This window comes from Solanum dulcamara, chromosome 10, assembly GCF_947179165.1.
Source record: "Solanum dulcamara chromosome 10, daSolDulc1.2, whole genome shotgun sequence".
Classification (NCBI taxonomy): domain Eukaryota; kingdom Viridiplantae; phylum Streptophyta; class Magnoliopsida; order Solanales; family Solanaceae; genus Solanum; species Solanum dulcamara.
The window spans coordinates 19,994,074-20,004,525 of NC_077246.1; the positions used below are offsets into that span (position 1 = coordinate 19,994,074).

A 10,452-nucleotide genomic window follows, 5' to 3' on the forward strand; every position below is an offset into this window, starting at 1 on the left:
TAGATGGGCTTTTCAAGTCCAAATCTAAATGTAAAAAAGAAAACAAAAATTATGAAAAATTTTAAAAAAATATTTATAAATTATATTTTAATAAATATTTTTATGTATAACATAATTTAAAAGTAGTATATCTATAATCGGGTCGGTTTGGGTTCGGTTTGACTTTTTTTAGTTAAAACCAAATCAACCCTATAATGGTCGGGTTTTTTTTCCAAACACCAAACCAAGTCAAACCAAACCACTAGTCGGGTTTTTTTCCGATTTGGTTCGGTTTGTCGGTTTGATGTGGTTTATCGATTTGCCCTGTACAGCTCTAACTCTAATTATGGGTAGAAGGTCCCAATAATCTATATTATGATGCAAATAAAAGGTCATAAATGATGAAAGAAGTGATCATTGGAATTTAAATAGAGAGGAATCAACTTATGAGATAAATCGGTACTTCCTCCGTTCTATATTAGATAGGCATCTTACTAAAAATGTTTGTCCTATATTATTTGACCATTTACTAAATTAAGATGGAATTAATTAAATTTTTTCTATTTTACCCCTACAATTAATATGACCTTTTGAATGTAAATAATTTTCAATACTAGCTATTTCTATACTCTATGTATATTGCATTGATATAAACAAAGGAAAAAATAAAAAAGTCTTTCAATATATTAATGATTTCTTAATTATCGAGTAAATTTGAAAGTGCACATCTAATATGAGACGGAGGGAGTACCTACTTTGAATTATCCTATGGGGATTTTGAAGGTAGAAAAATTGATTTGGCAGCTTGATGACTTTTGAAGATGTTTTTTGACACTTTATGCTTGTTGGTCACCCTATCCCTAATGTGTTCAACTCAAACATATTAATGGACCTGAGAAAAAGATTGTTATTAATGTTTCATGACAAATCTTCTTAGAATTGTTTTCAGATTGATGACATCAAATTAGTTGTCAGATGGAGTTCTCTTTACTTGCATTCAAAATATGCTACCGCTAAGATATAGATCCTTTGTTGTCAAATGAAGTTCTCTTGAATTTTTTTTAATTATTATTATTATCAAATTACCCATTGTGCCTGAATGAGACATTTATTTCATCCAAAAATATACATGTGAGGGGGTTGTACCTTATCTCTATTTCATTTGCATAGTTGTGTTTCTTGATAACAAAAAGACTAATCAATCTATCCAAATACAATCATTAATCAGACAAACTTGCATTAATTAACATAGAAGTTGTCTGAATCACTGTCCTAAAACTTGACATCTGCCACTTATCCAAAAGAAAAGACCCCTTAGATGTTGAGGGCATTACATCTTAGCTTAATCTTGATTAGTTGCATATTCTGCCAAACCAGCTATATCAACACATTAACTTTGTTGACTATCCTGAAGCAATGTCGAATATCCCACATTCAGTTGGCCTAGAATCTGGGAAGTACTTTGGAAGTTAACTATCATTTCCAAGTAAGGAGTGGTTGGTCTCTTAATTTGTTGACAATGAACATTGAGTTCTCCAGTATGAAGTTGGTGTGCCTGGGAGTGAATATTTTCACATGGAGCAACATTCAGTCTGCAAGAGAAAAGAAGAAACTCTACTGCTTCATAAAACCTTGACATTTTTAATACAACAGCTCATTTTCTCCGGCCTAAACACTTATGGCACTAAAATGTGACAAGTCTTCTATCCTAAGTTGCGCAGACTCTTAACCTTTGATGTCGCACCCATATCGGATTCTTCAAAAATACACTATTTTTGGAGAATCTGATACACATCCGTTGATATTTTTGAAGAGTTCTATCAACATAGCTCCTATCTCAATATATAAAAAATACACGAGATTATAGCATCTAGGAAATTGAGACTGCTCTGTTAGAAGGTAAGAACATAAATTCTCTCCTCATTAATAAGACCACACATATTTGGCCAGGAAATAGAATTGTAACAACAATATATTTAATTTTGAGGTGTAAAAATATACAAATTTAAGAAAAAACTTTCCATAGAAATCATTTGAGCTAAATACAAGAATCAACACTAAGAGGTAGCTATTTGCTAGTATTTTTTATTCTGAGGTAAAAGTTGATATTAAAGCATGTCTAAAATGATTTCAAGGAGACTGAAACTTCCAAGCATTGAATTGACCATCAGCTGATAGCACTTTGTTTCTGTTAGTGTGCCCCATTATAAGAAGGCAAACATCTGCTCTTTGTAACGGTGGTTATAACCTTCTTTGAAAGAGGTTAAAAGTCATTGAACAATCATGTTAAAAATCGTCTCATGCAAAAGTAGATGATGTAAATTGCCCAAATTGTGTTATATGAGCTCGATTGAATTTCGTTAAACTTCTGTTAAAGGAAAGAATTCTTGGATATATCACGAAACTCCACTGAAAAAAATAGCTTAAGAAAACAGAATTCCTTTTGGGTTCTTCCATTAAGGCTTCAACATGAATCATAAAATCTTACATTGCCAATATACAACATAAAAATGCCAACAGAACGCAACTGTTAAATACCACACCAAAATTTTAGCACGAGTTGCAATCTATATAATCTTCAATTCTCTTTACAGTTGCATCTTTCAATAATCGTCACCCTACAAGTCATCAGCGGAATCATTGCATTAGACTTTTGGCTAATAGAGAAATATAAAAAGCATAAAAGAGAAGAGAAAAAAAATACAAAAGGCAATTCACAAGAAAAGAAAAGAAAGAGAAATATGATTACGTACCCCAAACAATTGTAATGTGTTGTCCCAAAATATCATCACTAAAAGGTGAAAATAAAACTAAATAAATACTCATCAATTGGTCAATCATTTAAGAAGGAAAACACTCAATCGCTACAAGCAAATTGATAATAGAAACGACCTTTGAACCGCTAAAAACACTAAATTTGGTAAAATATAAAATTCTATTGAATTAAAATAGAAAACAAAAGCAAGAAAGATATGGAAATAATGTTGTTAAAATCTGCAATCTGTGATGACATAAAGAGGGGATAGTTAAATTCCTCTAACTTTTTATATATCAGAAAATAAATAATTAAGATTTTAGCCTAAAGAGAGGTGTCACATCAACTCTTCTATGATCGAAATTAGAGATATAACAATAAATGAATAGATTGATTTAATATTCTTTGTAGTCTGAGTAATCAAGTACTGTTTCAATTCAATCCAAATAATTAAGGATTCAAAGTTAAATTAATTGATCCAGCGATAAAGCCAAAAAATTATAAAACAGAATTATGGATATCTATAAGAATGCAACACCTGAGATTTGAAATTGTAATAAAGTAATTTCAGAACATTGTTTGTCACTTCACCATAATTCTCACTTAAGTCAATGGGATTCAACACTTTATATATAACCCTTTAAAGAAAAAATGATTTTGCACTTACTCCTAAATCCCCCCTACCCAAGAGCTCAAAAGTGGGTAGCTTTCAGCCCTTATCATCAACCTCAAATAAATAGCTCAATAAAATATCTGAAGTCTAAATAAGAATAAGCAAATTAAAAAAATCTAATTTCATGCCACTTTATAATCTAGAACAATAAATAAAAAACTTGTATGAATGAAATTCTCAAAAGGACCAACTAATTTCTCCTTCTTTCAACACCATAGGAAGGATTCTGAAATCGAACCAAATTGAATATGTTTAGGGATGACATTATGCACATTCAGTATAATTAATATCTCGTAACTTCCATCACTGTTAGTTGCATTAATGGAGAAATATTTTTCTTTGCAAGGGAAAAATAGAGAAGAAGGTGAGGAATCAATTTTTAAAAAACAATAACAGTTCAAAATCTTTGAAGAGTACCTCAACTTAACCACTTCTATTTGAAACTTAGATATGCTTGCAAAAGAGAATGAAACGACAGATTTTACAAAGGCCAAAATATAATATTGGGAGAATAATATACTATAGAGAAAAAATACATCATTTGACTTACATATTGCATATACATTCAAAAAAGGTGGGACAGATTTATAGATTGGTATCTTTTTAGTAAAAAGAACCATTTGGTGAAGTCCGCATTAAATCTTTCATGTTGCAAGTATAGGGTATGTTTTGAACACTTTATGGTCATAAAAAATAAGCATAAAAATTGATTTAGTAGTTACCAGTAATCCAGTTTTCTTCGCTGCGGTGAAGCCATAATAGACGATCTCGCCTACATCACAAAGTTGATTGCAACTCTTTATCTTCTAAACCTGCCATTGATTCCAATACGATGGAGATAATTCTCCGACTTAATTGGGAGATCACAAATGATACTTGTACATCAATACCATGAGCCTATAAATAAGTTGTGATAAGGGGACAGAGGAATTTAGAGCGAAACTCACGCATGATTATGTCCCTACTATTCTGATCTACAACTTATTCATGAACTTTTTTGGAAGGTCAAGAGATTCTAGTGGAATGGTCAATGAAAACACTTTAACTTGAACTTTGGTAGGCAGGATATTCAAATATGTTATGCAGCTATACATTGTATTCCGGAAGTTAGTTAGTAGTTAGTTAGTGCACAGTGTAGTGTGCAGTGAAGTTGTGTGAAGTTAGTTGCACTGTTGCACAGTGCACATGGCTGCACATGGCCATCTAGTTGTTAGTTAGAAGATATTTTCTTTGTAATTCACCAAGGCTATAAAAGCTGATGTACAGCACATTCAAGAGTGCAAGATTAATAAAAGATACTCAACATTCCTCTTCTGATTCCTTCTATGTTTCTTCTCTAGATTGTAATGGAGTTTTAGTTCTTAAAGCTCATATTTCATCATGGTATCAGAGCATTCGATGTTGGATAATTAGAGTTAGATTGATAGAGTTTAGATCTCTATTAGATAATAGCTTGGTTTTTTACCAAATTCTGCAGAACTAGCAATCACAAAGATTGATCAAAATGATCCTCTGTACATTGGCCCTTCACATACCTTTGGTGCTGTACTGATTCCAATCAAGCTTGTTGGATCCGAAAACTATAGACTTTGGAGTAGGTTAATGAGGATTGCACTTTTAGGGAAAAAAATATGGTTTTGTGACAGGTGCCTGCACTAAGACACTATACAGAGAAGAGTTTCATGAGCAATGGGAGACTTGTAATGCAGTTGTTCTCTCATAGCTAATGAACACAGTTAGTGAAGAGCTTTTCAGTGGTATTGTTTATGCCACAACTGCATTCTCAGTTTGGACAGATCTGAAAGAAAGATTTGATAAGATAAATTGCATAAGAATATATCAATTACATAGGGAGATTACTACACTGGCACAAGGCACAAATTCTGTATCTCATTACTTTACCAAATTGAAGACATTATGGAATGAGTATGATGCAGTGATACCAAGTCCTTGTTGCTTATGTCCTCAATCAAAAGAGTATGTGGATCACCTGCAGCAACTGAGATTGATTCAATTTCTGAGTGGTCTAAATGAATCATATGATTAGGCTAGAAGACAAATTTTATTGAAGGGAGCTACACCATCTATCAATCAAGCGTATGCTATGATCATTGAAGATGAGATTCAACACACAGCTTGCATGTCTAATGTAGTTGAAGAAATAGATCCTACAATAATGAGTGTGAACAAAAGTCATGGAGAGGAGTATTACAAAGAAAGGAAATGTGAATACAGTCACTTCACTGGTCATACCAAAGAGAATTGCTACAAGCTAATTAGCTATCCAGCTGATTGGAAGCAAAGGAAGAAGTTAGGTTATGGAAATGGTAGAATGAGGAACAATTCTGATAGCCATGGAGGAAGACAGATCATAACAAACAATCTGAGAAACATGACCAACTCCTCACTTGCTAGCAGTCATGGAGGGCAGGAACACTTAGTAAACAATGTTACCAATGGACAATATGAGCATTCCCAGATGGCATCAACCAGTCAAGTGGAGAATCATGCAATCCCACCCAAAGGACAAACATTCACTGACAAATAATATAAGCAAATACTGGTTATGTTGAATAAAGATATTCAGGAACCTAGACTCAATATGGCAGGTATTGCTACTTGTTTAATGTCAAAAATTCTTTCTCAAAAATGGATAGTATACTCTGGTTCATCTCATCATGTCACAACAAACAAATACTTATTAACAAAGAGTCATGAATTGCCCAAGTCACAGAAGAATCAAATACATCTACCTATAGGTTATAGAGTAGAAATCAATCATATGGGAGAAGTATCCATATTTGATAAAGAAGTGGTGAAGAATGTCTTATATGTACTAGATTTCCACTTCAATCTGCTTTCAATATCCAAGCTCACAAGGGAATTGTCCTGCTTTGTATCATTTTTCCCTAATTTCTTTATTTTCCAAGACCTCTTCAGTGGTAAGGTGAAGGGGATTGGTAAGGAAGAAGGTGGTCTGTACATATTCAAGAGAGATCTGAAACAAAAAGAAGTTATATAATACACTCAGAAAGTGGTAGTTGCAGGAGCAATATTTCCAGATATCAACCTGTGGCACAGGAGGCTTGGACATCCATCACAACAAACCTTGAGGTCTTTAAATCTAGCTTCCAGCAATAAAAGTAGTGAACCATTAGCTAATTGTCCTGTTTGCCCATTAGCTAAGAAGACAAGACTTACTTTTCGTGTCAGTAATTCTAGAGCATGCATGAGATTTAATGTAGTCCATATGGACCTTTGGGGACTCTATAAGACCCCTACTTTAGACAAAAAACACTATTTTTTACTATAGTGGATGGCTATAGTAGATTTGTGTGGATTCAGTTACAGTTGAAATCTGAGACTATTGTGACTATAAAAACTTTCCTTCAAATGGTCAAGACTAAGTTTGATTCTAATGTTAGAATTGTTAGATCTGATAATGGAACTGAGTTCTTCAATTCTCAATGTAATGAACTATTTCAAGCTCAAGGGATTTTGCATCAGAGTAGCTGTCCTCACACACCACAGCAAAATAGTATGGTAGAGAGGAAGCACAGACATATTCTTAACACAGCTAGAGCCATTAGATTTTAATCACAATTACCCATCAGATACTGGGCTATTACATCAAGGCTGCAGTATATTTGATTAATAGACTACCTTCCACAACATTAGACAACAAAAGTCCTTATGAAATGTTCTATTCCAAGCAGCCTAACTTGTCTCATTTAAGAGTCATATGATGCTTGTGTTATGCTTCTATGATTCCAAAGGGAGATAAGTTTTTAGAAAGGGCTATTCGTGCTATTATACTAGGCTATTCTGAGTTACAGAAGGGGTATATACTATTAGATATCAACTCCAAGAAGTTTTTTGTGAATAGAGATGTGGTCTTTCATGAATCTATTTTTCCTTTTGGAGATGTATCTCATATTGATACTTCTATAGGTTCCCATGGTTCTCCTTTAGAAGTATTTGATACTCATAACTTGGAAAAAGTTGCTGAGGATGTGCTTGCTGAGGATTCTACAGGCCTTGATACCAGTCATATTGCTACTGATTCTGCAAGCCTTGGTACCAGTCCTACTGATGCTGATATTAGTGAAGCAGTTATTAGTTATAAATTGCCTATTTCTCCTCCTATCAGAAATACTCCAGAACTCTCAAAGAACCCTCATGGATGAAGGATTATGCTAGAACTACTAAGAAATACAGTAGCACCAGCCACCCTCTAGCCAATTCCCTTAGCTATGATAAGGTAACTCCCAGTTACAAGAGCTACTTGAGCAATGTTTTTGCTTTGTGGAACCTAAAACATTTAGATAGGCTGTTAAAGATGATAAATGGATTCAGGCCATGCAACAAGAGATACAGGCCCTTGAAAAGAACAAAACATGGCAAATAGTTGACTTGCCTAAAGGGATGAACACTGTTAGCTCTAAGTGGGTGTATAAGGTGAAGTATCAGGCAAATGGTGAGGTAGAAAGGTATAAGGCCAGGCTAGTATCCAAGGGTTATAGACAAGAAGAAGGTTTGGATTACCATGATACCTTTTCTCCTGTAGCTAAGATGGTGACAGTAAGGTGTGTAATTGCCTTGGCTGTATCTAAAGGCTGGACATTATTTCAAATGGATGTTTACAATGCTTTTCTTCAAGGTGATCTAGATGAGGAAGTATACATGGAGATGCCTGAAGGTTTCAAAACACCAGGCACCAACAAAGTGTGCAGGTTACTTAAATCTTTATATGGGCTTAAACAAGCATCTAGGTAGTGGAATTTAAAGCTAACTACTGCCCTGTTGGATGCTGGCTTCACTCAAAGCACTCACGACTATTATTTATTCACACTCAAACATGAAGCAAACATGGTCATTGTTCTGGTCTATGTGGATGACTTGCTCATTACAGGCAGCAATGCACACATGATCAATGCTGCCAAGAATAACTTACATAAGCAATTCAAGTTGAAGGACCTAGGAGAACTTAAATACTTTCTAGGTATTAAAGTCTTAAGATCTTCAGAGGGTGTTATCTTAAATCAAAGGAAATATATCTTAGAGTTAGTTTGTAATGCAGGCCTCACTGGTGCTAAACCTGCCCCCACTCCTCTTAAAACTAATCTGAGATTGACCTCAGTCGAGTATGATCAGGTCACTGGTCTCACTGGAGATGTCATTCTCCAAGATGTCACTTCTTATCAAAGGCTAATAGGAAAGCTTCTTTATGCTACAATAACTTGTCCCGACATTAGCTATGCAGTCCAGACCCTTAGCCAATTCATGCAGTCCCCCAAAAAGTCTCACTGAGATGCAGCTACCAGAGTGGTAAGGTACCTTAAGGGCACAGTTGGTCAAGGAGTTTGGTTACACTCTGCACCTACAACCATGCTCACCTGTTGGTGTGACTCTGATTAGGCATCCCGTCCCAACACAAAGAGATCTATTACAGGCTATGTTGTTAAGTTTGGAGAATCTCTGGTCTCTTGGAAGTCCAAGAAGCAGCAGACTATATCCAGGAGCTCAGCTGAAGCTGAGTACAGGAGTATGGCTTCAGTTATCTCTGAAGTCACTTGATTGTTAAGATTGTTTACTGAGTTAGGTGTTCCTATTCAGGTCCCTATCACCATCTTCAGTGATAGGAAATCAACAATTCAACTTGATGCAAACCCAGTATTCCATGAACGCATGAAACATATTGAGATAGACTGTCATTTCATCTGAGATAAGATTAAAGCTGGGATGGTTGACACTATGTATGTTCATACTCAGCAATAGCTAGCAGATCTTCTAACTAAAGGATTAAGTCAAGCCCAACATTTGTCTCTTTTAGGCAAGCTTGGTGTGCTTAATGTTTTGTACCCTTCAGCTTGAGGGGGTGTATTCAAATATGTTATGCAGCTATACATTGTATTCTGGAAGTTAGTTAGTAGTTAGTTAGTGCACAGTGCAGTGTGCAGTAAAGTTTTGTGAAGTTAGTTGCACTGTTGCACATGGCTGCACATGGCCATCTAGTTGTTAGTTAGAAGATATTTTATTTGTAATTAACCAAGGCTATAAAAGCAGATGTACAACACATTCAAGAGTGCAAGATTAATAAAAGATACTCAACATTCTTCTTCTGATTCCTTCTATGTTTCTTCTCTAGATTGTAATGGAGTTTTAGCTCTTAAAGTTCATATTTCATCACAACAACAGAAGAGTATCATAAATCTATCGGTATAGACACATGAACAAAGAATCAAAATTACAAATTTCACAAATTAAAGTCTGCATAAAAGCGAAATTTGGAAAATGGTCATGAACTCTACATTTTGCTTAAAAAATCAGAAAATCAAGAAACTACTTGAACAGGATAAGTTTTTATATAATGACCTTAGGAATTAAATATATGGGAAAAGGTATTAAGAATCATAACAATAGCATCAATGGTATCTAAACTCAATTGTTAATTTTAGACATTGATTAAACTAACTGCTTAACAGGGTACAAGAACATCTTAACATCCAAATCCTTTAAATATCATGAAATCATTTCATCAACCCTATGACCAAACACCAGACACAGTGTGAAGAGAATATTTTTCAACAATCAAAGACGTAAATAATTTATCTTGCAAAATAGAAAGGGAATTGCAGAAATATAGATTGAAAAAATTTAAATACTTTGCCAAGTATAAAGATGTTTCTCCTCGAAGTCTAATCGGGTTTGTAAAGTTTTTTCCAGTGTTTAAAGTCATTAGTAAACCCTAGAGCAGAGACAACGCAAGGAGAATATAGGGTAGAGGAACTTTATCCGCATTCAAAGTTATTGTTCGCTATTTATATGTTTGCAATTCCAAATCTTAGCAATACTGAAAACTTGCAGACTTGAACTCACATATAGTAATGGAGTTTGAGGTGTTTTTGGTCAAAATTATTTTTAAACTATATTTCAAACTTAGATTACATCCTTAAAATATCATTCTTAGCAGAAAAACATCCTTCAAATATTTAAAAATTAACAACGTTTATCCTTCTACTATAATTTACCATGAAACTAACGG

At 34.2% G+C, this 10,452-nt stretch overlaps 1 long non-coding RNA gene across 1 annotated transcript; it reads right to left on the bottom strand.

The window, feature by feature from the left end:
* Window positions 1–2,325: 2,325 nt before the first annotated feature.
* On the bottom strand, window positions 2,326–4,415 carry LOC129871757 (uncharacterized). The gene is made up of 3 exons (XR_008762309.1): window positions 4,130–4,415; window positions 2,733–2,770; window positions 2,326–2,597 (listed from the first exon to the last, which is right to left on the bottom strand). It is a non-coding gene; the product is annotated as an uncharacterized LOC129871757 (long non-coding RNA).
* Window positions 4,416–10,452: the final 6,037 nt, after the last annotated feature.